Source organism: Trachemys scripta, chromosome 11, assembly GCF_013100865.1.
Source record: "Trachemys scripta elegans isolate TJP31775 chromosome 11, CAS_Tse_1.0, whole genome shotgun sequence".
Taxonomy (NCBI): domain Eukaryota; kingdom Metazoa; phylum Chordata; order Testudines; family Emydidae; genus Trachemys; species Trachemys scripta.
In genome coordinates, this window is record NC_048308.1 from 62,675,479 (window position 1) to 62,702,528 (window position 27,050).

At 42.8% G+C, this 27,050-nt stretch overlaps 1 protein-coding gene across 26 annotated transcripts in view; it reads left to right on the forward strand.

The window, feature by feature from the left end:
• MAP2 (microtubule associated protein 2) overlaps positions 1-27,050 on the forward strand; it is a 350,150-nt gene that overhangs the window by 137,109 nt on the left and 185,991 nt on the right. For 24 of the 26 annotated variants that reach the window (XM_034785842.1, XM_034785840.1, XM_034785849.1 and 21 more), the window contains one exon: positions 11,661-11,727. The gene's annotated coding sequence lies outside the window, so the exon portion shown is untranslated. Of the gene's footprint in view, positions 1-11,019; positions 11,065-11,159; positions 11,360-11,660; positions 11,728-27,050 lie in introns of those variants that run through there. The other 2 variants (XM_034785844.1, XM_034785841.1) reach the window with 2 other exon arrangements.

Here is a 27,050-nt window from a genome sequence, read left to right on the forward strand (position 1 = left end):
TTTTTATGGCTGACTTAGAACAACGCTTCCTCAGCTCTCGTCCCCTAATGCCCCTCCTCTACTTGCGCTATATTGATGACATCTTCATCATATGGACCCACGGAAAGGAGGCCCTTGAAGAATTCCACCTGGACTTCAACAATTTCCACCCCACCATCAACCTCAGCCTGGACCAGTCCACACAAGAGATCCACTTCCTGGACACTACAATACAAATAATTGATGGTCACATTAACACCGCCCTATACCGGAAACCTACTGACCGCTATACGTACCTACATGCCTCCAGCTTCCATCCAAGACACATCACACGATCCATTGTCTACAGCCAAGCCCTAAGATACAACCGAATTTGCTCCAACCCCTCAGACAGAGACAAACACCTACAAGATCTTTATCAAGCATTCGTAAAACTACAATACCCACCTGGGGAAGTGAGGAAACAGATTGACAGAGCAAGACGGGTACCCAGAAATCACCTACTGCAGGACAGGCCCAACAAGGACAATAACAGAACACCACTGGCCATCACATACAGCCCCCAGCTAAAACCTCTCCAGCGCATTATCCACGATCTACAACCTATCCTAGAAAATGATCCCTCACTCTCACAGACCTTGGGAGGCAGGCCAGTCCTCGCTTACAGACAACCCCCCAACCTGAAGCAAATACTCACCAGCAACTACACACCACACCACAGAAACATCAACCCAGGAACCTATCCCTGTAGCAAACCTCGTTGCCTACTCTGTCCCCATATCTACTCTGGAAACAGCATCACAGGACCCAACCACATCAGCCACACCATCAGGGGCTCATTCACCTGCACATCCACTAATGTCATATATGCCATCATGTGCCAGCAATGCCCCTCTGCCATGTACATTGGCCAAACCGGACAGTCCCTCCGCAAAAGAATAAATGGACACAAATCGGACATCAGGAATGGTAACATACATAAGCCAGTAAGTGAACACTTCAATCTCCCTGGTCATTCTATTACAGATTTAAAAGTCACTATCATTGAACAAAAAAACTTCAGAAACAGACTTCAAAGAGAAACAGCAGAACTAAAATTCATTTGCAAATTCAACACCATTAATCTGGGCTTGAATAGGGACTGGGAGTGGCTGGCTCACTACAGAAGCAGCTTTTCCTCTCCTGGAATTGACACCTCCTCATCTATTATTGGGAGTGGACTACATCCACCCTGATTGAATTGGCTCTGTCAACACTGGTTCTCCACTTGTGAAGTAACTCCCTGCTCTCCATGTGTCGGTATATAATGCCTGCATCTGTAACTTTCACTCTATGCATCCGAAGAAGTGAGGTTTTTACTCACGAAAGCTTATGCCCAAATAGATCTGTTAGTCTTTAAGGTGCCACCAGACTCCTTGTTGTTTTTAACAAACAATCCAGTTGAACAAGTGACTCTTTTGCATTAACTTCAAACTTGGTGTTCATGAGCTCTGGGTTTGAGCTTATAGAATGTCTTAGGGTGGGGGAAGTTGAATGGGGCTGGGGCAACAAGGGGAAAGTCTGGGGAAGTAGGGAGAGCAGGGTGGGTGAGGAAGGGAGGAGACATGGGGGAAAGGAGCTATCGGGGCAGGGCAAGAGAGGAAGTTGGAGGTATAGGGGAAGGTAGAAATCACTGTCCATTTATCGCCATAACCTGCATTTGTCTTCTCCCCTACTCCATTGTTCCATGGGGGTATAACTATATTGTTCAGCTCCTGTGCAGCTTTCCGTGATATCTTGCAGGGAGGAGAGCCTCCTCTCACACTTCCAGCACAGGGGAGGTCTAGCTGCTGAGCTTTGAGCCCCCTAGCAGTAAGACGTGGTGGCACAACAGGGTTTCCCACTGGCACCGATTTTTAAAAGTGGTATTGGAACCTTCAAATTTCTACCAAGCCACAGGGAGCTGCATTGCCCCAGGTGATCTCTCTTTGGTGTGTATCGGTGCCAGGCTAACACACAGGCTTCATATAGTCCTGGTCTACACAGGGGAGGGGGGATCTATCTAAGTTACGCAACTTCAGCTACATGAATAATGTAGCTGAAGTCAACGTACTTGGATCTACTTACCGCGGTGTCTTCACTGCAGTAAGTCAACTGCTGATGCTTCCCCATTGACTCCACCTGTGCCCTTCGCTCCGGTGGAGTACCGGAGTCGACAGGAAAGCATTCGGCGGTCGATTTATCGTGTCTTCACTAGACGCGATAAATTGACCCCGGCTGGATCGATCGCTCCGGAGGTAAGTGTAGACATTCCCGCTGTCACAAACAAATGGTTCATGTTCATCCATCCAGTTAGGGGTATTGTCCAATGTTTCATTAATTCCCCAGCACAAATACAGGTTAAATAAATCCTTTCCACAGTCAGGGCACTCCCGTGAGATCAATTTGGCATGAGGTGTTCCCTTAATTCCCTTGCTGGGGCACTTCACTTTCAACCATTTGATGAGATCTGATATATATGTCCCAAAAGTTAAAGTATAAGCTTAGAATAGAAGCGATAAACCAAGTAAGTAGGCTAGTCACAGTAATTGGGTAAGTTCAGTGCACGTAAGGCAGACATAACACCTGGGAAGTAAACTTGGTGTAAAACACAACAGGTGCTCAGTTCACTGAACACTACCTAAAAAACATTCTGCTTATATATATATATATATATATATATCTTCCTACTGTATTTTCCACTGCATGCATCCGATGAAGTGGGTTTTAGTGCGCAAATAAATGTGTTAGTCTCTAAGGTGCCACAAGGACTCCTCTTCTTTTTGCGGATACAGACTCACACGGCTGCTACTCTGAATTCTGCTTCTTGTGGCTTTGGGATCTCACCAAACTCTGATGTGAAACTGAGCAGAACCCTCTCTGCTTGGCAAGTTCCCTTGCTCTTCTAAAGGCCTGATCTCTGTTCAACCACATTTTTTTGCAAAATTTTCCCCCCTCCACCCCACCCCGGTGAGCTAGCTGCATTGTTTTTTTTTTTTTTACCGTAAATCTGATACATTTGACAATGAGATTTGGTATTTGAGGCTGGCTTAGAAACCAGGGACCTGTGTGTTCTCTAACTGGCTGAGCATTTCTGAAAGGAGCTTGTGGTTCTAGGGGCTGGTTTCCCTTCCTCTGCTCTTTCAGGTACTCCTATAATTCTCACATTATTATGGTGAGACCTTCCCCCTGCCACTTTAGATTTAAGAGAAGCTAGATCTGTGAGGCTTCTCTGAACCTGCTGATACTCTCCTTTCTGCTTCATTCACCTGTCCTGCCAACGCTTATGGAAAGGAGTTCATCGAGGTAAAATTTAGTTGTGTTGTGGTTATTGTGGCCATGATGTCCATAACTGCAGCAACTATTGCCAGCAAGGCCATCATAGACATAGTGTCCTCAGCAGCAGTCATCCTGTTCAGAGGATGGAGGGCCTCCATTCTCCTTGTTTGTTGTTTACTTGTAGAGTTCTCAGTAGACAAATCTGTGCTTGCTGACATTCCAGAGATTTTCAGGTACCTCTTCCTTTATTGGGAGGGGCAGGTAGGTGGGAGAGTCAGTCAGAGCCCTGGACTGTGAATGGAAATTGATATTAGCAAATGGTTCTGGAGCCCTGTCATCCTAAAATGAACCAGTTAAAGTAGAAGAAGGAAACATTATGATTTTCCTTTACACTTAGTCGAGTACTGACATTGCTGGCATGCTCATTTTTTAAAGGGAGGATCGAGACCCGTGGAGAAAGAGAAGCAGGCAGCTTGGTCCATCAAATAGGGCACTGTATTAAGTCAGGAGGCCAGGACCCCAATTCAGCAAAATACCTGAGCATCTACATGGCCATTAAGGACCTGAACAGACCCATTGAAGCTGATGGGACTATTCAGGTTCTTAAAGTTAGAAATGTGCTTCTCTTTCTTATTGAGTTGGGGCCCGGGTTCTGTTCATATCTATAACTCTGACGTGGTGTGTGACTTTTGCCTGGTTACTTCTCCTTTCTTTGCTGCAGTTTGCCCACTAAATAGTTGTGATGCTTTTTTATTTCGGAGTTGCTAAACTGCAGGCTTCCCTTCTTACACGGCCCAGTTACTGATAATTCTTGCATATATTTCTACTTGACTGCCTATGTTACATAAAAGTTTGCTAAGTGAGAAATTGTTCAAACTAATTCAAGTAGATGTTACTACATGTTATTTCAATTTCTTTTGCTGGTTTACTTGGTCTCACTGTCAAATAAGTCACAAGTCATCTGAACGACCACTTGTTTTTAATCTCTTGAGTGAGCGGGTGGATATGGAAGGAAATATTTAACTACCCAGGGTTGATACTGCGTTTTAAGAAGGCATAATTTTAAAGGTGGAGAACTTTGTATCCCAAATTCTCAGCTGCTGAGCAGAGGTTGCCAGCTTAAACTGGTTTATTGGCATAATGCAGTGCAAGATCAAATGCCATGACAAGCTTGCAATATGATTTCCAACTCAGGAAAGCGTCCTGCCCTTCAACATGTGCTAAGTCCTGTAATGTCCATTAAGTAAATGGAACTTAAGTACATGCTTGTAGTCAAGCACGTGCTTACGTGCTGGTTTGAATAGGGATGGACTATATCTAGGGTAGGCAACCTATGGCACACGTGCCAAAGGCGGCACGCGAGCTGATTTTCAGTGGCACTCACACTGCCTGGGTCCTGGCCACTGGTCGGGGGGCTTTGCATTTTAATTTAATTTTAAATGAAGCTTCTTAAACATTTTAAAAACCTTGTTTACTTTATATACAACAATAGTTTAGTTATATATTATAGACTTATAGAAAGAGACTTTCTAAAAACCTTAAAATGTATTACTGGCACTCGAAACCTTAAATTAGAGTGAATAAATGAAGATTCGGCACACCACTTCTGAAAGGTTGCTGACCCCTGGACTATATGTTGTCTATATGTTGTCATGAATCCGGGGATGGAGCAGAACAGATAATGTGTATATTTTGCATTTAAGGTCATGTCAGCTCAAGAATTAGTTTTTAATTGTATGCCATGTGAAATCTGATTTAACCAAATGATTCCTGCTTTTAAAAGATATTTTTTTTATATAAATTTGATAGAGAATAAGAACAAGCTAGAGCTCTCAGGATGAGGCATGACAAGACAATTAATAAAACATCATTAGGTTACACAGTAAATGAAAGTACAAACTGAACTGACATTTAAGGAAACAATTTCACTATAATCTTTGATATCTTACTGTAAACTCACTTCTGTCTTGAGTCTTCCTCTAATAAAAGGATTGGTGAGAGAAATGGACGGGAAAAATAAATATATTTGTCTGATAGCTTCAAAAGATTCCATGTGGCATCAGTCACCCTGTGAGAACCATTTTTGGGAGGGTTTGAATGTTTTAAATCTTTAGTATTGACTTCAGCAGTAAAGATGAAACAGGAAAAAAATAGAAATCAGAGATAGATTTAAGAAATACCTAGAATGTTGTTATTTCGTTAACGAGGGTCAGCTTGGATTCACAAAAGGGAGCTCATGCCTGAATAATCTGGCAGTTTAAAAAGAAGTAACCAACTGAGATGACAGGGAGCAAAGGGTGGACATAGTTTACCTAGATTTTAAGATCCCTTGTAAGAATACTCTGCTCAGCTAACAACGAATCTATGAGGCCTGCAGATATTCTATTGGGGGAATAGAGAACTGGCTTAGAGAGCCAAGGCCAAAGGTCGATGTGCAGGGAGGCGCTGTGAAATGGAGATGGGCGACTGGCGGAGTGCCACCAGGATGAATAATGGTACGAATTTTTTTTCATTTTGTCAAGAGCTTGTGAGAAAGAGCATGTAAGTACCAGCAAGATGGCAAAATTTACTGCAGATACAAAACTAGAGGGTGCAGTCAGTATAAAGGAAATGGACAACACAAGTCAGAAGGCCCCGGATAGACTGACATCATGAGATGGGCAGATAAGTTGTTTGTGCATCAATTCCCTGTAAAAGAAATTAAAGTAGGCGGCTAGGGACAAAACCAGGGCCTCTTTCAATCCTGAAATTTCCCATGAGTTTTTCATCTTCTGCTCCTTGGTACCCGCAGAAGCTGGTAACTCAGGCTGCAGCTTTTCCTAGCTCCCCGTCTCCCATCACTGCTTTATTTCTACTTTATCTGAACTGTACCGGTAACCATGGAAATACCTAGTGATGCTGACTCCTGCCTCAACCTTCCTCACTGCAGAGCCCCTTTGAAAGGTTTTTGCAGACACAGTACAGTGCATACGATGCCTCTCAGAATTAATTCATTGCCTTCCATTTAGTTTCCTCCTCCTAATGGAAAGAGAGAGAAATCCCAGATCCTCTCCCAAACTGGCCCCCCTTGCAGGGCACTGTAAAATGGTCATATTCTGATGTTTCTTACTATGGCCGAGAAACTGGCAGTGATGGGATTCCAGCAGTGCCCTGGACCTTTGGGGCTGAAACAGCAGCCCCTGCAGCCATCATCCCATTAGTGCTTAAAATGATCAACCAAAAAGGTGTGAAAACAAAATAGTCAGGCCTGTTGGGGGCTGCTTTTACCACCAAGGTACAATTTCTGTTCACAAGGCATCTTCCTTTTAACATCTTCCTTTTAAGTCGAAATCATATTAGATGTCACTTCAGGCACCACATAAAATGTTAACCAAATTCACACACACAAAAAAAACCTTTGTTAAGGTTAAGGGATGAGTGCAGGCAGACGGCAGTAGTTTGCATGGCAGGATGGTCTTGTGGTAATTGTACCAGACTGGGAGTCAGGAAATCTGAGTGCAATTCCTGACTCTGCCACTGACTTCCTTTGTGACATTGGGTAAGTCATTTATTGTTCTTTGCATCTAGTCCCAGTCTCTAAAATGAGGGAAATAATCCAATGGGACCCTGAGCTCAGCTGGGGCTTCTAGCTGCTACTGTAATAGAAATAATAATAAAAATTAAGCTTATTTTTTAAATTTAGCTATCACGGGACATGTCACTTAGCACTGGTCCAGCACCTCTTCCTGTTTACTCTGGGGATTAGCTTGAGGCTGACACCCTCCCACCCATGGTTTGCACACCATCATTCTGTCCCCATTGCCTGCCTGCAGCCCCTCTGGCAGCCTCAGGAACCACAGCATCTTTCTTGTGACTTAGCCCTCCGGCATCACCATCCATGTTTCCCCCTTACAGGGGTGAGTGTCTCAGTCCAATAATCACACCACTTCCCCGGTATTGAGTGTGGGGGGGGGACCTGGGCCCATTACTCTGGGTCCCACCCCAGGGACCCTGTGGATAGCAGCCTCATGTTGCAACTCCTTAACTTCTCACCATGCTGCTGTGTCTCGCTGGGCCACTTCCCCACATCCCCTGCACCTTCTTCACCCTTGCCTCAGGGCATGCAACTACCCAGTGCCAGCAGCCAGCCAGCCACGTGCTCCCTCTTGCTCCCCTGGTCTTCGCCAGCAGTTGCTCTGTCCAAGGTGCTGCAGTTCTCTCTCCCTGCTAGAAACATCCTCACTCCTTGAGCTTCCAACAACAACTAACCCAGCCCTGCCCTGCAGCTCCTCTTATCTGAGCCTGCCGGGCCCAGAATGGTTGATCCCTGCAATTCCTCCCTGATTGGCTGCGCTGGTGTGGGTCACTTGGAGGACTCCTCTCCCCTGCTCCCTGCTGAGTTTAACCCTTTACGTGCCAATGTGGGGCGGATGCCCCATCAAAAGCTAAAAACCCAGAAAATGCCGAGTTATGTCTTCACTGAACAAACAAGGCATGCAGACTCTCTTTCTTGCCCCTATCTGGGGTATGTCTACATAGCAGCTGGGAGGGTGCAGGACAGACACACAAGCCCTGCTTGAGCTAGTGCGCTAAAAATAGCTATGTGGTATGAGTGACGGGGGCTAGCCACCTGAGTGCATAGGGACAGGTCAGACAGGATTGTACTCAGGTGCCGCAGCCACGTACTATACCATGCTATCTGGAGCAGAGTTAGCATGCTTCTTTCTACCCGTGCTTGGAAGCACCCTCCCAGATGCTGAGTAGACGTACCCGTAGATTCTAGCTTCCCATTTTTCCTTCTTTATGGGTAGGGTACAGAAAATGTGTATGACAGAGCATAGGTTTTCTGATTTGCTTCACCAATGCTAAGTATGATGATTTATCGCCATGCTAACCTTTGCTCGTCTCATTTAAGTGCTCTAATTTCATTCTCTTGGGATGTGAGGATCATCTATGGAGACAAGCCAGCTTTATGTCTAATGACATTTGGAGAACTGGTGCGTACATGCATCATAGGGCTCAATCCTGGAAGGACATAAGCACCCCCCATGAGATGCTGAATGCCCTCAGTATCTAGCTGGATCAGGTCCATAGTGACTGTGGATGTTATCTGTCTGGTCAGGAATTTGTGAAATTCTTGCATATGTGCGTCGTATGACTGTAAGGAAAGCTGGAAGGGAGCACACCCACTGCATGCTTTATGTGTGAGGGACTCTGGTTTTTGCGAAGACTGATGAAATGAATCTGTCTGCTATGGATGGATTTAATGGTTTATTTTTTTCTCGGGCCTGGGCAGAGTTGAGGTGGTTTGAGTGTCTTGTTTGAGAAGTGCAACCTTAATTCTGCATTTCCTGGGTGTCCAAAGGGTTGTATTCTGATCTCTAATTTTCTTTAAAGGCAATATGCACTCACTGTTGATCTGGGCCTACAACCTTAACTTCCCAGGCACAAAGGTTCATAATTTTTTTAATAGTTCTGACCTGGAACTCAGGAGCAAAGGAAGCTATAAGCTGCTTGATTTCCTGAGGACTGAAGGAGGGAAGCCTGACTTCACTATGCCTTCTAAAGTCCTAGCATGGGCCCCAAAATAGGAGACTGCCTGGGCAAATGCATCGACCCCGCACTGAGCCATATGAATGAGGCTTCTCAGAGCCATCTGCACTCAGTTCAGTCTTTAGGAGGGTTTTCAGGGGTCCCTGCTATTCTTTCCCCCATGTCTTATGTTTATGGGACCCCACTAGGAGCTTTGGAGGAGTCTGTGGAGGAGCAGAGCTGTGGGGGGCAATTGGAGGACCATGAGGGTACTGCTTACTAGACGATGGGGGCTAGGTGGAGGAACTGGAGAGCAGCTCTGTCCTTTGGGAGAAGGCAGCGAAGCACTAGACTGGAGCCTCCCTGGCTTCTGCAGATGGTGAACCTCCTGTAGCTGGCAGCTGTGAGACTCGCTTTTGATGAGTCACAGGAAGCTTGCTGGGAAGAGAAGTCAGGAGAGTCCTAGTGCTTTCCTTGCTTGCTTCTCTTATGCCTCTGTGCTGCTTCAGGGGTCCCCCATCCCCCATAACTCCTAGCAAGACACCTGTTCCACCCCATACCCTCATGCTCTCCCATAACCCCAGTCCTATGCATGCCCCCATCAAACTAGATTCCTCCATCTCCTCATGCCTCCCTCTTACTGGAGATGTGATTTGTGAGGAAGAAGGGCTTCCAGGAAGGCCTGACCCCCTAGGTGTTTTGTCGCCCAGGGTGGAAAACATTTTTCGCTTCCTCTCTCCACCCCCAGGTTGCTTTGGCAACTGCCCCAATCGCCCACCCCTAAGGCCAGCTTTGATTCCAAGAGGAGAGATGGGCTGATGTGGGCACTTGGAGCCAGCTCATGGGCACAGGAGAATGCAGAGGGGGAAGCATTGGTGCATGCCAGTTATTTTTACCTGACTGACTGCTGTGACTCTTGGAGTCAAAAGGACCTCGGGAGGCCCACAGGGAGTGGGGACTGGGTGAGAAGAGGGGGTTGGGAGGAGGAGATCAGGCAGGGCATTGCCCCTCTCCCTCTGGACTTCCTGGATTCTATGGTAGGGGAGACCCCTCAGTGAACCTTAGGATGTTTCTAAGCCCTTTTCAGAAGCTCCAGGCACCATGGTGGACTCCCACATCATCCCACAAGACTTAAGAGGCTTGTTGGGTCTCCTCACAAATCTTTTTTGGGGGGAAATGGCCTCTGTTCCATTGACCAGACTCCCCACAGATAGGGTTATACTATGGGGTCTAACTCTGCAAGGAAAAGGGACAACAACTTGCTGTTTAAAACTGTCTTCATCTTCCATTTGACGTGTAATTGCGCCCTTATCCAGCAAAATGCTTAAGCATGTGTGCCTAACTCTACATTCATGAGTAGTCCCACTGGCTTCAGTGAGACTACCCATGTACTTAAAGTCAGGCATGGGTTTAACTGCTTTGCTGGATTGGGATTTCAGTTCACCTTAACTGATGTTTCAAAAAGAAATTAGACTTTTATCAACTAAATTTTAGTCCTGGTCACTAGATAGCCACGGGAGCTCAGTCTATTAAGTTTGATCTCTTCTTCTGTCTTTTTTGCTAGGAAGTTGCCCTCCCCTCCTGGAAAACAAGTTTGACAAGTTTTGAAACTCTATTCAACACTTTTTTCAATTTATAGCGTGTCGTAATTCAGAAGCGCCTGATCTGATTCTGTTCAAATTTGGCTTTTTAAAAAAATCTACCCTAACCTAATCTACCTCCTGATCTAACATAGGATTTTGAGCCCAATATGTAAACTGTACAGCAGTGGAGGCAAAATTGGATGTTTGACAGGAGTTTAGTTGCAAGCTGAACCATGGAATATTGCTGACAAAGGTCCCCCACTCACAACATCTTAGCTCTGCTGGAAATTTCTCGTCTTTCTCGGTCGCTGGAAATAAGCAAACCTGGGGCTCAAATAATGGAGCTGACAATGAAACATCAAATAGAAAAATAAAGCGGAAAAATAAAAACACTCCCCCTCCATAATGCAGAAGATGAGACCTCCTTTTCAGCATGTACAGTACGTAAAACCCGTGTAGGATTTGGACTGGTATAGCTACAGAAATACCGCATGCTGCTGCCTGTGTGCAGTGGGTGCATGTGTGTGTGTGTTTGGCAGTGGCACAAAGGAAACCCGTTGATGAAATTCATAGGATTAGAGGCCTGATTCCTGGGGACACACTTGGCTGAATGCAATTAAAATGCCTGTCAGGCATTTGATACCAGAAACCCCTTGACAAACTGCTTAAGCAGACGCAAATGCAGTATCCTATTGTAAGTGAATGATGGCGGAGCTGGCTGCCTTGTCATCCTTCTCGAAAATTCTGTGGCCAGTGAGCTCCCTCTTCCTCTCCCACTCGCCCTCTTTTCCTTTTCACCACTGCAGGGACTTTTTCTAATTTGCCGTTTTCCTTTTCCCAACGTACACATGGTAGATGCAAGCTGGTGGCTTGCAGACTGCGTCTGTCTGGAGATAGGCAGCGAGCCGATGGATAATAAAGCTCCAGGAGAATGATTATGCAGCAGTTAGTTAAGGATAGGCTTTTGTGGTATGGCAGCATATGAGCTGGTAATGATTTTCTTTTTTAAAATGTCAGCTTTGTGTGTTTTCAGAAAATTAAAAGAAAACCACCATTGTGTTGTAGCATTCCGAATTCAGTCTGCTGGGTATTAAGTGCTGCATTAGTGCACATTGGATCAATTCAAGATGTGTATATAGTACATGCTGTACGTTTATATGTATCTATATATGTATCTGTTAGTAGAACAAAAACAATTAGATTTTTTTCCCGTTAGCTGAAGAAAATATCTTGTTTCATCAAAAATAAAATATTATCACTCCTTTTTTTTTTATTGGCTTATTTTAACAGATTCTCCAGCCTTTTGTCTCTGACGAGGCGCACTGATTGGGATCTGCTTATTCCACAGATCAAAAAGGTAAGGCACATTATTTTTTAATATATTCATAAACAGATAGGAGTATGGAGTTCATACTGATATGATCTTCTAGAAACGTATGTGCTTCTTCATTCTGTCATACTGTGCTACGTTACAGCTTTACTTGGGCATTAAATCTGATCTCAGTGCAGACTGTAAAAGTTACTTTTAATATGTATGTATAAGCTTAGATTGCTTGATCTGTGGTGACTACCTCATCAGGTCAGTCATTTCAGCCACAATGGCCCCCAAAGGGGTGAATACTAACGTCTGTTTACTGCTTACATGGATTTGGAACCCCTATGAAAGCTGTACAAAATCCTCCATCCACACTGAGAGTTAATAGCGTTCGAAAGGGGAATCTTTTTAATATGGGTTTTAGTGTAACTGAAAGCTACATATGATACTAAGAATGGGGTTAAATTCATTGGCTTGCTTTTGCCAGGTAAGATCTATCACAGAACTCAGACCTGGAAGTATAGAGATGGCTTAATACTCTATCATTTTCATGGGTGGCAGGGGAAATTGCTGTTAACCCCCACCTTGCTGCCAGAAAATGCCTTGGCTTAGGTTTTGGTGCATGGAATTTTAATGTACCAGGTATATGGGGCAACACTGAAGGAGCACATTCCCCGTATTTATTAGATACGTCATTCAGCACAGAAGAGGGTCTTCCTACATCTTGCTACAAAAGAAGCAGAATCTGCTATTTATGAATGTTTTGTTACTGAAACTTAAATGAGAATGTATATTCTCCTTCTCTTTCTTGTTTCTGTTGTTTAGTCCTTTGAGACTATCTGCATAGCATAGAGGCCTACTGGAGAAGTCACTGGAGAAAGGAGCTCTTTTGTGATAGGGCCCTCAGAATGAGGACCTTGCAAACTGTGTGAGATTTTTGAAAGGATCTAAGTGTCTTAGGAACACAAATCACATTGATTTTTCAATGGAACTCATGGTCCTAAGTCACTTGGAAGTTTTTTCAAAACTGCCTGTGTGTCTCCTGTTTGGCTGGAGATAATGTGCGTGATCATCACTCATTAACCCCTATATATGCCATACTTCTCCCAAAATCTTCAAAGCCAAACCTCCCAATGGGCATCCACTCAGTTGTCATGAAATTGATCAGGGTCCTTTAAGTCTATATGAATACCTTTCTTAAAAAACAAACAAAAAAAAACAGATGTTTTGGAGAACTCCAACAATCAAACAAAATTCAGAAGCATGTTGTTCATTTTGCTTAACTACTGCAGTTATATCTCATCACAAACCTACAGTAGTCTCCTAGAAGTAATGGGATTTCATTCATGTAATCTTTACACAAAGTCCATTGTCCTTTTAGCTGTTAAGAGATTGGTTATGCCAATATCAGTGCTGATTGAATGACTGAAATAAGAAAAGATCCAAATCTTTGCTTAAAAAAATGAAGCTGAACCAAACCCTGAATCAGTGTAGAATTCAGAAAAGTTTAACTTCTTTTAAAAATTAAGCCTCTAATCCTGTGAATATTTATACATATGCTTAACCTCTATGGGATTACTCATGTGCTTAGAGTTAAGCATGTGTGTAAGTGTTTGCAGGGTTAAGGTCCACACTTGCACATATGTCTTCATTATCCTGTTTCATGGTGTCTTCTGGGGATATCAGAAGCCCCCCAATCTCCTCCCACACAAACACAAAATTCAGCAGGAAAGGGAGTTCTTGTGGTATTTCCAGCCCGGGAGAAAGCAGGAATAATGGAAATTTTGTGAAAAAGCCCAGTCTCCTGAGATTTCCAGTGCGGTTTCCAGGTGTCAGATATTGGGACGAGTCAGAAAACATGTAAACCCAGTGGTACTTCTGGATCTTTGCTCTCAGCTAACAGCAACTGCTAATGGGTTTCACTGTGAATTTTGGTTTAATATTCTCATTTATACTCATAATGAAATTGGACTTCCTGTACAATCAAAGTTGAGCGATAGATGCTACTTCTGAACTAAAACGAGTATGTTTTTCAGGCTGTCATCAGGCCATTCTGACATGCTTGATAATTATTTTCTGACCAGAATCTTGCCTGTAATGGATATTTTATATAATATACGTATATACATTCTTCTACAGCTCTCCCTTTTCTGACCATCATATTTCTTCTGTCTTTAGGGGGATTTCTGCTGTTTTTAGATTTCCCTGGGTAATACATTTCTTCAAGGAAATGTTCTGTTTTGCATAGATGGTGTTAATAATATTTCCTCCCTGATATTTATTAACATGAGGCCTTGTTATGGCTGAAAGGCATGGAGCAGCAATGTGTATAAAATTCTTTGATTCATAAAAAATATCTTCCACAACTTGTTTTAGGCTAAACACAAGTCATTTTTCTCTCCCCCCCCTCCAACCCTTGTAATTTCACTTCCATGATCCTAGGGCAACAAGCCAAACTGCGGTACCAATCTGAATTAATTAACGCTTTCCAAACGGTGCTTCAAGGACTGACGCTGCTTACTAGTCTTGATGTCAGCGTTCAAGGTTTTGCTGCAGTACTGGAGACTTGTAAAGGAATGTTCTCTACCAGGATAAAAATAAAGAAATAGAAGTGAGGTTGTCATCAACAGACCATGTTTGACTTGCATGGTTTTTCACCAATTAGTGAATGATGAATCAAAATCTCAGATTATGCAATTCCTTTGGATATAAAGCTTTTCCTCTCTTATGGAAATTCTTATTGAAGTGTGCAGCCATTTACAAAATCTTTTATGATCTTCTGAATGCAGAAAAAATCAAATTTCATCTGTTTGTTTATACTGCAGAGAGGAGATGACTTAAAAATAAACTATATATAGTTTTATACCTCCAATTTATGCAGTTATAATTCATTTTAACCTTGTAGCTGTAGCCAGCTCCTTGGTACTCCTACTGCAAATTGTCCCTTCTGTCTACAGAAAAGAAAAGTAATAGGCTGCTATACTATACATTACGTATGCTGTTTCAGTTATTATATATTATATACACCTCTACCCCGATATAACATGAATTCTGATATAACGCGGTAAAGCAGTGCTCCGGGGGCGGGGCTGCGCACTCCGGTGGATCAAAGCAAGTTTGATATAACACGGTTTCACCTATAACACGGTAAGATTTTTTGTCTCCCGAGGACAGCATTATATCGGGGTAGAGGTGTATTATTTATACTGTAATTAATCATTTGAAAACAATGTTATTTTCTCAAAGCAACCATTGGGTTGCTTACTGTATTAGATTTGTGCTAGGTTGACAGGAGGCATTTAACTAAAGTTACAAACCAGTGGAGACTGTGGAGAAATGGCAAAAAGAAGGGAGTTTTGGGGGAGCAATAGGAATAAAGAACAGAAGCCAAAGAGTATAGAGGCAATGACGCCTTAGATTACATTTTCTGAACTCTTGGGCATGAAGCCGGAGTTCTGTGATATTTTGGCATCTACTTTAAACAGATGACAGTGTGGCCACGTTCATTGAAGGCATTGAGAAATACCGAGTGTAACTTTTACTGGGAGTTGCACCAGTGGTGAGTCTAGGCCGCTGGGCCTGTCTGAATTCCTGAGATGAAATGGACATCTAGTTCTTAATATTGTTTATTAAGAGGTTTATCATAATATAAGCACAATGCAGATTCTTACCGTGCCCCTTTTTGAAAGAATCGACATTGCTGGTAAGCTGGGGTTCTACTCTAGAATTGTTCCAGGAGGAACCTCAATTTTTTATTCAGCTTCCCAGCCAAATTCATTGCACAGTCCACCAGTATCAGTGTTGTCTTCTCTTAAATCATGTGAAAAAAATATCCAAAGTGGATTAAAGCCAAGTCGCTCTTCTTTAGGACAGCTGAATGCTGAACGTAAGTGTGCAATTTGGCCATTTCCTTTATTTTAGTGGCAGTAACATACATAGTTCCCTCTGTGCTGATTTTTTTTCTTTTTACCTTTCTGTCATAGACATTTATATGGCCCCGATTGCCTTGATATGTGAGCACCTCACAATCTTCACTGTAGTTATCAAAACACCCCTAGGTAGGGCAGTGCTGTTATCCCCATTGTGCAGCTGGGGAACTGAGTAACAGAGAGGCTAAGGTCACACAGGAAGTTTGTGGCAGAGCAGGGACTTGAACTCTAGTCACCCAAGATGTTGGTTAGTAGCCTAACCACATTAATCCTCCTGTATTCAGTAGAATACACCTCAAGGCCCTGTGGCGATAGGTAAGATGGACCTCTTATCGGACACAGCCCATCGGTGACACTTCCTCAGTAGCTTGGCTACAAAGTGCAAAGTGAGACTGGGTCAAAAACTAAACCCAGATCAGTTGCACAGCATTAGGCGCCGTTAACTAGAGGAGGAAAGGTGGATTAAGGCACAGGCCTGATAGACAGGAGACGTGGGTTCAACTGCTGCAGGCTGCTCCTTGTCACTTTTGAAACACTTTATGTGTCTGTGCCGCACTTTTCTCATCCATAAAAAATGGGATGGTAGCATTTGTCTGCCTCCACGGGGAGCTGAGTCTGAGTCCTAAAGTTTGAAAAACACTTTGAGATCCTCTGGCAGAGGGAACTGTGTAAGTACAAAGTTTACTTAAGGAACCTAGATGCCAAAGTAACGGGAGCCTAGATAGTATATTGACCTTAGAAATGGGTGTATTAGTAATAATAATTAATTAATAGCACAAATATATGAGGCTGAAATTTTATGTTCCCAGGAATCTACTGGTTAATGACTTGGCTCCATGTAAGGTTCCTTTCAATGTAAATTACATGGTGACCCCACAGTCACTGAGTGAGGGTTAAGGTAGACATGATGAATAGTCAGTGAGTCAATTCCCTAGTCCCTTGTTGTACAAGATATTGCTGCTTACTTATAGGGGTGTCAATCATACTTAGATTGGTATGTGGGAGCAGGGAAAGCCAAAAAGAGATTGCACTGGCAGGAACAAGCAAAGAATACTGTTGACTCGTCATTTAAAAACCTGTAACATTCTCTGAAAGGCCAGGTACGAAAGCTAACCTCTTCTGCCAGTCCCTCTGATGGTCAGAAGGGCAGTTTTTTGATTATTTATCACCCAAAGGAACCTCTAAATAGTTGTGCAATGCAGCATTTTCAGTGCCATTTTGGTAATACATTATTACAAAGCTTGTGAGAAATCATGGGCAATTTATTTTAGTACCTTGGGTGACAGTCAACTCTAGATCACAAAAGCATTTTCTGAGTCATCACAGTTCTTGCAAGGAGGTGACTTTCTAGGTGCATGTGGTTGTTGAATCAGATTAATTTTTTTTTATACTGGCAGCTTGAAAATATTAAAACACTGCTTGATTGGATAAAACAAAAATGAGTCAGATTTAAGGAAGCTACTTACCACTTACACAATGAAGAAATGTTCAGAAGCTACTAGTGGGAAAGGAAAGTAATGTAGGATGAGAGCAAAGATCCTAGGATTGTATGTTATTCACAGGGTAAAAATTTCAAAAGTGCTTAAGTTCCATGGATTCCTAAGTCACTTACTTTTGAAAATGTTACCTCAGCCTTTGTGCAAAGCTCTGAGGAATATCACTGGGAATTGCATGTACAGAACAAAATGGTTTGATGTGGCCCATAACTACTAAGGAAAACATTGGAAAGGACAGTTGGAAAACCAGATCAGCAGTTCATGTCGAGTTAGGGTACTCAGCAGTGTTTTACATCATTCTTCCTCTGCTGTCTTCTCCCGTGCTAATGGTCATATTAGACTATTTTGCTCATTCAGAGATGAGCCATTAGTTAGGGTTCTTCAGAGTCTTTAACACAGACGTGTGGCAAAGCTACTCAGTTATCCACCTCTAGTCAGTGTCTTCCATCTCCTAACTTCTTATGTTTCACTGACATTCTCCAAAATACTGGACTAAAAGAAGGCAGTTTGCAAAAATAACTCTTGGCTCCTATTCTGTTCTCAGTAGACCGCAAAAGGAATCTGATTGGGTCCTATATCAGTCTTCAGATAATGTAAAATGATTTGCACACCTTTTTTTTATATATATATACAAAAGGGTGTTCTACCAGTAGAACTGTCTTTACGCTGGTGACATTACAGTGCAAAACTATATGGCCAGATCCTGATCTGGTGTAAACAAGCCTTGCTCCATGGCAAACAACAGAGCTATGCTGCTTCACGCCGCCTCAGGCTCAGGCCATAGTGTGAGCTTTAAGACCTGGGTCTTGCACAGATTTATGCGTGTGTTTATCGCTGTGCCCCATGAGCTGACCCATTGACTTTAATGGGACTATTCACTGTGTGTGAAATGAGGCACACGAAAAAGTCCTTTTTGCAGAACTGGGGCCTACAGTTTTGTTTGGGCAGCAAGGAAGCTATACGTTGACTAATGATCGCTTCTCTCTTGCAACTGTATTTTATATTTTTCTATGAATGCGCAAATGTAAGATTAGGGTTTTGATGTAATTTCTCTGCTGCTTATTAGCAGAAGGGGGGGAAAGTAGGATTGACCTTATTTTGTTTAAATGGTGGCTTGAAGCCTTTCTTGTCTGGTAGGGTTTTAAAAGTCTGTCAGATATGGAGAGATTTAAGATGAAGCCATGTAGGAGAATGGCCGTTAGGGAGGAAAATGGCAGAACTAAAAAGGTTTGAAAAGTTGTTGATGAGCATGTGTGTTAAGGGACAAATTCTGCCCTTGGATTCACTTCACTCAGAGCCATGCTGTCATAGCAAGGAGTTTGAACTGCTAAATATTTCCTGTCCATGTAGTATTCCCACAGACAAATGGGTAATCTTCTTTGAAAACTGTTATGGTTCTACTTGTGAATGTGTTTGAAAACAAAAGTGCCCCATCTGTTCCACCTGAAATCAATGGCAACGTTCCTTTCACTTCACTAAGAGGAGAACCAAATTATTGGATTCTAAATTCTTTAGGGTTGGGCGATGTGATTTAGGATTTGTCTGCACATAAGTCAAACTAGTTGCAAAACTCTGTCAGACCCTCCTCATTTGATTCAAGAATGGCTTATTTTTATTTAGCTTAAACCTGTTCCTAATTGATTTAACTCTCTATAAGCCAGGTTTATATTGATTTCAGGGGTCCATGCAACCTTTTGCACGGATTTGACCAATTTGATTTTAAATCACACCTGTTGTTAAACCATGGCTACTAAAGATGCAGACATGCCATTACCTTGCCTCCCACCAGGTGCTGCACACCCTCGTGTAACCACATGCACACCCTCATGGTCCTCTCGGGGGGGCGAGGGGGGGGCGGTGGCTAGCACCTCTCAGGATCAGGTCTTAGATTCACGCATATTCCCTTCCCTAATGAGTTTACCATCTCATGGCTTTCTTGTGCTCTCAGAGAAGTTAAAGAGAGTGCTGCCATTGATTTCATATGGTTATAAAGTGCAGTGTAAATCTGTAATGCTGGATACATGCTTTTTATTATTAACAGTAATAAAATGTGCTTAAATTAAGCTTGTTATGGAGTTATAATTAGGAATACATGCTGTTAACGTGCATTTGTAGTAGGCAGTTGTTACACTGTATCGTCTAAATATAAGATAAAACACAGAACCGCTGTTACATTATATTGGATTTATTTATTAACATATGTCTAAAAGAGCTTTAGACTTACTGATTCATAGATTCTAAGGCCAGAAGGGACCGTTGTGATCATCTTGTCTGACCTCCTGTATAACATAGGACATAGAACTTCCCCAAAATCATTCCTAGAGCAGATCTTTTAGAAAAATATTGAAATCCAATTAATTTAATTTAAAAATTGATTTAAATTGATTTAATTGTTTTAAAAATGGTCAGTGATGGAGAATCCACCACAACCCTTGGTAAATTGTTCCAAATTGTTCCACACTCAAAACAATGTGTCACATTCACACTGTCGTTTATTTTCCGTCTTTTTTTTTTATAACCACAATTAAAAATGGAGGAAATTCAAGCAAAAAGCTGCGATGCTCGATATTGTTGCGGATGTGATTGGCACCTGGAGAAGAGAAACAACTGATCCCGTGTGGGTATTGGAGAGATTTCAAACGTTTACCCCACTCGTTCAGTGGCTGCAGTGGTCTGCTCACAGAAAACTCATTGCAGATTCAGGGCCTTTGTGTGCTCTACCATGCAATGACTCTGATCCAGTAAGCTCGCCATGGGAATTCCATAGTTTATATTGTAAGCTCTTTGGGACAGGGACTGTCTTTTCACTTTGTGGGTATGTGCACACTGCAAACAAAAACACCAAGAACCCATGGCAGCTAGTCTCAGAGCCTAAAAGTAGCTGTGTAGATGTTCCATCTCGGGCTGGAGCGCAGGAGCCTGCAAAGGGAAGTGCCCTTCAGAGCCCAAGCCAGAAGACTGACATGGTTGTTTTTAGGCCTGCGTCTAGGCCTGAGACTTGCTGCAGCAGAGTTGGTTTGTTTGGTTTTGCCGAGTTTACAGTGCTTACAGGAGCGCTGCCAGCTTTTCTGCCATCCTAGGCGGCAGAAGGTCCCACCCCGAAATGCCGCTCCCCCACAGAGGCGGCGGAAGGTCCCGCCGCCGAAAAACCGCTGCGGTTGCTGCCCCCCAAATCGCAGCGCCCTAGGCAACTGCCTAGGTCGCTTAATGAGTTTCACCGGCCCTGAGTGCTTAGAACAATGGCGTCCTTTCCCTTGAACGGTGGCCCCTAGGTACTACATTAACACAAATAATAATAATAACAACAGCCACAGAAGACTTGCAGAAGTGGATCCTACAACTATACTTCCTGCAACATCTAGGACTGAAAGTTGGGCAAATACAACAAACATTTCTGCAAATATTCATTCGAGTCTTAAATGTATATACTAGGACTGTGTTCGTGCTCCTTTTCTGTTTGCTTTCCAAGCACTTATTTTCAAGTGGATTTTTACCAGTGGCGATGATCATGAAAAGTCAATGTTTGGCTCTAATGCTCAATCATGACACTACCTGAAAGCAAATGTCAAACTGTAACTAACCAACAATAGTGTGACTCTTGGGGTAGGTCTATACTTACCTCCGGGTCCGGCGGTAAGCAATCGATCTTCTGGGATCGATCCCGGAAGTGCTCGCCGTCGACGCCGGTACTCCTGCTCTGTGAGAGGAGTACGCGGATTCGACGGGGGAACCTGCCTGCCGGCGTCTGGACCTAAGTTCGATCTAAGGTACTTCGACTTCAGCTACGTAGCTGAAGTTGCATATCTTAGTTCAAAGTGGGGGGTTAGTGTGGACCAAGCCTTGGATTGCCATTGTCACTGTTGCAGTTAGATAAGGAAATCAAGATTAGCACTGTAGGTGGATCATTATAGAAGTCATCTGGTCAAGGAGTAGAAACAGTATCACAGGATTTTAAGTAACAGCTTGCTAACAGTTTACAAATCAGGAATAAACGGCTGAAGACATTTACAAATAACATTTGAATAATAATAAAAAAAGAAATTTCTCTGTGGACATCTCACAAATAGAAAACAGAGGCAACGTTTGACAAATAAATTGTTTGTTCTAAATTTTTCAGCCCCCACTAATTCTGAATTTCCTTGACTCAGTGGGGTTATGTCAGACTTGACATTCGTAATTGAACGTGTTTAACGTAGGTCTGAGTCCTAGATTGGGAGCTCACTGGGGCAGGAACTGGCTTTTTGTTCTTTGGACAGTGCTAGTCCACTGGGACCCTGGTCAGGATCCGTAGGCATTACCAAAATAAAAAAAAAATATCATAATAATCTAACATTAATTTCTTCTCAGTGCCCCTGGCATGCTGTTGTGTCTCATCCCATATACAACAATATTCTATCTACCAAGGGCATTTGTAGACTTGATTGGTCTCCAGTTTTCTGCCACTACTTTTCATTCACCATAGTTCTAGTCACTAACAAATTAGTAACTGCAGCCTGCATGCCTGTGCATAATCCTGCTTTGGAAAGGAACAGTCAGATCCCCGTAAGAGCTTCTGTTGGAAGGCACTAGAGGGGGCCTGGGGAACAACTCAGCAAGTCTCTCTGGCTGCCTTGTGTTGTTTTTTTAATAGCTTTACTGGTTGCCAGCATGCACAGGAGGTAGTAGTGGGCTAAGGGGATATGTTAAAAAGACACATTTAGACCTTGTGCATGTAGCAGGGGGTAATCCAAATATGGGTCCCACCAGCATAGATTGATCACCCTAAGGCACTTCTGCTAGTGCCAGCTCACAGCCATCTGCTGTACTGACACATTGGTCTATTTCAGACATGGAAGTCAGTGGGGGTTGTAGAATTGAGCCCTGGAACCTCTAGGTTTGGCAGTTCATAGTCCGGGCACCTCTGGGCTTGTTGCATCAGTTATGAATGCAAAAAAAAAAAAAAAAATTGAGCCCTGGCACGTAATTGCTTGAGTCCCAGCACCTCTTTCATTACAAATTAAGCACTGTCTTCACTGCAATTAAACACCCCTGGCTGGCCCGTGGCAGCTGACTGAGGCTCAGGCTAAGGGGCTGTTTAATTGCAGTGTAGATGTTTGGGTCCCTCCCACCTCACAGGGTTCTAGAGGCCAGGCTCCAGCCCAAACCCCAATGTCTACACCTCAGTTGAACAGCCTTTAGCCTGAGCCCCACAAGCCTGAGCCAGCTGGCACAGGCCAGCCACAGGTTTTTAATTGCATAGTAGACATACCCTCTGAGGGTACCCGCGTCAGTACTTGGGAATTTGCACTTGACAGACAGACAGTGTAGAGAGAAAAGTAGTACTAGTGAGAATCAGAAGGCAGAAGTCTCTCTCCCCAGTTATATTGTTGCTTTTGCTGCATTTGATTGCACAACGGTTGCATTCATTTATGTCATTGTTTGCATTGTTGGCACACAGTTGAGAGTAGTCTACATCTTCCAATTTATTTATGATCTCAAGTTCATTTTTAGATTTCTGATTTGTTCATGACATTTATTACAGTGCTTCTTAACAAGGGGTACGCGTACCCATTGGGGTATGCAGAGGTCTTCCAGGGCGTACACCAATTCATCTAGATATTTGCCTAGTTTTACAACAGGCTACATAAAAAGCACTAGCAAAGTCAGTACAAACTAAAATTTCATACAGACAATGACTTGTTTATACTGCTCTATATACTACACACTGACATGTAAGTACAACATTTATATTCTAATCGATTTATTTTATAATAATATGGGGAAAATTAGAAAGTAAGCAGTTTTTCAGTAACAGTGTGCTGTGACACTTCTGTATTTTTATGTCTGGTTTTGTAAGCAAGTAGTTTTTAAGTGAGGTGAAACTTGGGGGGTTACAAGAAAAATCAGACTCATGAAAGGGGTACAGTAGTCTGGAAAGGTTGAGAACCATTGATCTAGAGCAGTGTTTCCCAAACTTGGGATGCCGCTTGTGTAGGGAAAGCCCCTGGTGGGCCGGACCTGTTTGTTTACCTGCCGCATCCGCAGGTCCGGCCGATCGTGGCTCCCACTGGCCGTGGTTCGCTGCTCCAGGCCAATGGGAGCTGCTGGAATTGGCGGCCAGTACGACCTCTTGTCTTTTCTTACATTGCAATGTGTGAGACTTAGAGTAGGAAATCACACTCCATCTGCTGTGGAAAGAGCAGTATATTTGCCTAATTTATCAGTACAATCCATATTAGAATATATGCAGAGGAGGAGCCAGCTCTGGGAGGAACAGGGAGTTTTGACACCCGGTATATGCGATGAGAAGGATGATGTGGGCCCTGCTTCTGAGGTTCCTGCTGTAGCCTTGTTCTGGAGCTGGTTGAAATGTTCTGAATTTTGATTTTTTTTTTAAAGATATTTTTCATTGACATTTTGAAATGTGACCAAAAAATAAATGTTGTTGCTTATCAAAAACAATTTGGTCTTTGGGCCTGAAATTAATTTTCCATGACCAGTCAAATGAACAAAACTTTGTTTCCTTAAATATTTAATGAAAGGGCAAACCAGGATACATGGCACATTGAAATGTGGTTTTCCCTTTACCAAAATGTTTGAAAGTGATTTTCCTCCCCAGTGTTCACCAAGCTCCAACTAAATCCATGAAGAAAAGAGATAACAATTTGGAATATACACAATGTCAAACGGTTATATCTGTGGCCAAGTATTTGCTTTCCGGATATTTTCTTAGCATTTATGTTTACATTTCTCAGGGCTCTTTTTATGCCCCCAGTAGCCATTTATAAGCCTGTAATAAAACTCTGATTGCCCCACATAATGCCTTGTGCTGAGTTATTAAAAGAGTCAGGGGACATATAAACACAAACTCTTGATCCTGATAAAAAAATAGAGTAACACTGGAATTGAAATTATTGTTTAAAAGGCTGTTATCAGGATAAAAATCCTGGGGCAAATTCATTCCTGGGGTAACTTAGTTGACTTCGGTAGTCAGCGATGACTTTGGTCCAATGTGTGTGTGTACATGTGTCTCTATGGTACGTATTTTCAGGTCTATTTTAAAGCAATATCTTTTTATTTTATACTGAAAATTAAATCACTAAATTGAAATAATGTTTTAATAAATTGAATGTACTTGTTGTCATTCATCCTGCACTTTGTCCTGCTTAAAAACAAACACAGACTGGTTCTTTTTTAATTGTGCTAACACCAAGGTGGTATGTTTAAGTTTCCATCCCTGAGAGAGACTGTTCAAGTCAGTGCTTTTAAATATTAATCCTGAAATAAAATTGATAAAAAAGGCATGAAAAGGGTTCTGTTGGGCCTGATCCAGAGCCCGCCGACTTCAATGGAAACACTCCCATTGATTTCAGCAGGCTGTGGATGGGACCCATGAGGAACTGTGATCCCCTTCTCGGGCCTGGCCTCTTCACACCTGTGTCACTGTTTATTTAATGTATAAACCTTAATGGGAGGACATAAGTTTGTCAGAATCCCTTCAAAGGAAAGTGCTCATTTGGCATTGCAGTCTTCGCTGTCCTCCTTTTAACAAAGTCCTTTTCTTCTTTAAAAGAAATAAGAAGAAATCGCACGATAAATTGCCCCCATCTTGTGAAGGAAAACCATGTGGTTTAACTCCGTACCTCAGAAGGCCTTTACAGATTTGCCGCCCTGCTTGTTTATAAGATTCAAAGACAGCATGATTTCATTTCCTAGCTATGTTGTCTACAAAGATCCTAGGAAGATGGATATATAAAGATTAAGGCGTGTTGAACATAAATCACGTGTGCAGCACTCGCAGAAATACTTAGTTGCTTGAAATGCTGAACCTGCCGGGTTGGAGTTGATATCAGTCCTGCTGATACGCTGCACAGCAGCAGTGAGGCAATGGCACTCAAACTGTGTGAAGTTTCCTGTAGGAAGGTTAAGCCAATGGATCAAAGTGATCCTTGGAATATTAAAATCCACATATCCCCAGAGGAGGGCCTGCAGACTGTAATGTGGTGTAAGAATGAAAACTTGCTGAGGTAATCTCTCTCGCTAGCCCTCCTTCAGTTCTCTTTCCCGTCACCCTCCCCTGCCCCTCCCCCCAGTTTATCCTGCTGCCCCTTGCTTCTGATTTCTCAGTGTCATCAGTATCTTTTGTCAGTGGTTAGATTCGTCTAACAGCAGAAATATCACTAAAATTGGTCCGGGATCAAGGTTCCTTAACTGCTTAGTGGGGATTAAGTCTTATCCACATCATTCAAAATTCACTACAATCTGTCCACTCCCACCTCCCAGGTCGATACTGCAAGGTCTGTAGTTTTCTGTTTATTCCTCTCTCTTTCTGGCCTGTTTCCTTCTCCCTCCGCACAGGAACTCTGCTTGGGGACAGTCTGCCTCTTTGAAGTGGAAGTAGATCAGCAGTCATTCGGATCGCCTCTGCCTTCTACATGGCAGCTGTCTCCTTTGTGGCTCAGAAATCTCTTGACGAAACATTGAGTTTATCAGGTCAGGCACTTTGTGTCTAACTCCATGCCATTCTGCCTCTCACGAGCTGCATCACTTAGTCCCGGAGCTCTCGTCCATATGCTTGGAAGGCAATCAAAATGGATACACTCTTTATTTTAACCAGTTGAAAGCAGCCGTTAGAAGCTTTTGTTAGTTTTGGCTTGTCAGACAGAATAGGCAAATTGTAAATGATAAAGTGGAAGGAAGAGGCATGCCCTTGCACCTTCCTCAGAAGGTTAGAAGGTTCTGTGCAAAGAGAGCGTGTGCTTAATTTAACACACATCCAGAGCAGTGGTGGGGATACTTATCTATTTAAATAGAGTTGATGGCTATTGTGTGGTTGCCATCTGTCCTCTTTCATGCAGAATAACTTATCTTCTTTTTTAACCCGATCTTATTGGACCTCTAAATCATTGGCCAGTCCACATTCGTTGCTGGATAAAAGAGCTGTCAGTTTAGAAAAAAATATCTCCCTGTTGTACTTACACATGGGCCCCTTGTTTCCACAGAGTCTTGCACTGTTAGACATTCATGATTGGTTTACAACACAGCGATCTTTTGAAATTCTGTCTGTCTTCTTATTCACATAGAGGGAATTTATCACAATCGTTATCAGCAAAGCACTTAGCACATGCTTAAGTCCATCCCATATTCAGCAAATCTCATAAGCCAGTGCTTAACTTTTCATTGGGATTTAGTGCTTTGCTGAATCAGAGTGTATAGTACTTTCCTTTTACACAGTGTATTATAGCTACCTCTGTTTGAATTATTCTGAATGGAACTGGGAGTCAAAATATATTTTATAATTAAAAAAGAAATTGGTAGAAAAATGACGGCAGGTGTTGGGGAATGGAGTAAAAGGGTAACCCATTGAAGGTTTCACAGGAAGATTTTGCTAGCAAGGAATGGGAGCATCAAAATAATTTAAAAACAGACTAGCCACAGTAGTTAATGTAAAGCAAATGTATAGTGCATTAGACAAAATGCGACATTTAATAGTGGCTTAGACTTTGTGGCTAGCACTGTGTAAATCCAAATCAGTCAGGGAGCAGTCCATTGGCCAGTGTCAGCAGACACTGCAATTTCACAATCCGTAATTATGCTAGATCGTTACTACCCTTGCCTATGAATGGCGAATAGACTGAAGTTCTCCAATTCCAGACTAGGAGTACTTGTGGCACCTTAGAGACTAACAAATTTATTAGAGCATAAGCTTTCGTGGACTACAGCCCACTTCTTTGGATGCATCCGAAGAAGTGGGCTGTAGTCCACGAAAGCTTATGCTCTAATAAATTTGTTAGTCTCTAAGGTGCCACAAGTACTCCTAGTCTGGAATTGGAGAACTTCAGTCTATTCGCCATTCATAGGCAAGGGTAGTAACGATCTAGCATAATTACGGATTGTGAAATTGCAGTGTCTGCTGACACTGGCCAATGGACTGCTCCCTGACTGATTTGGATTTACACAG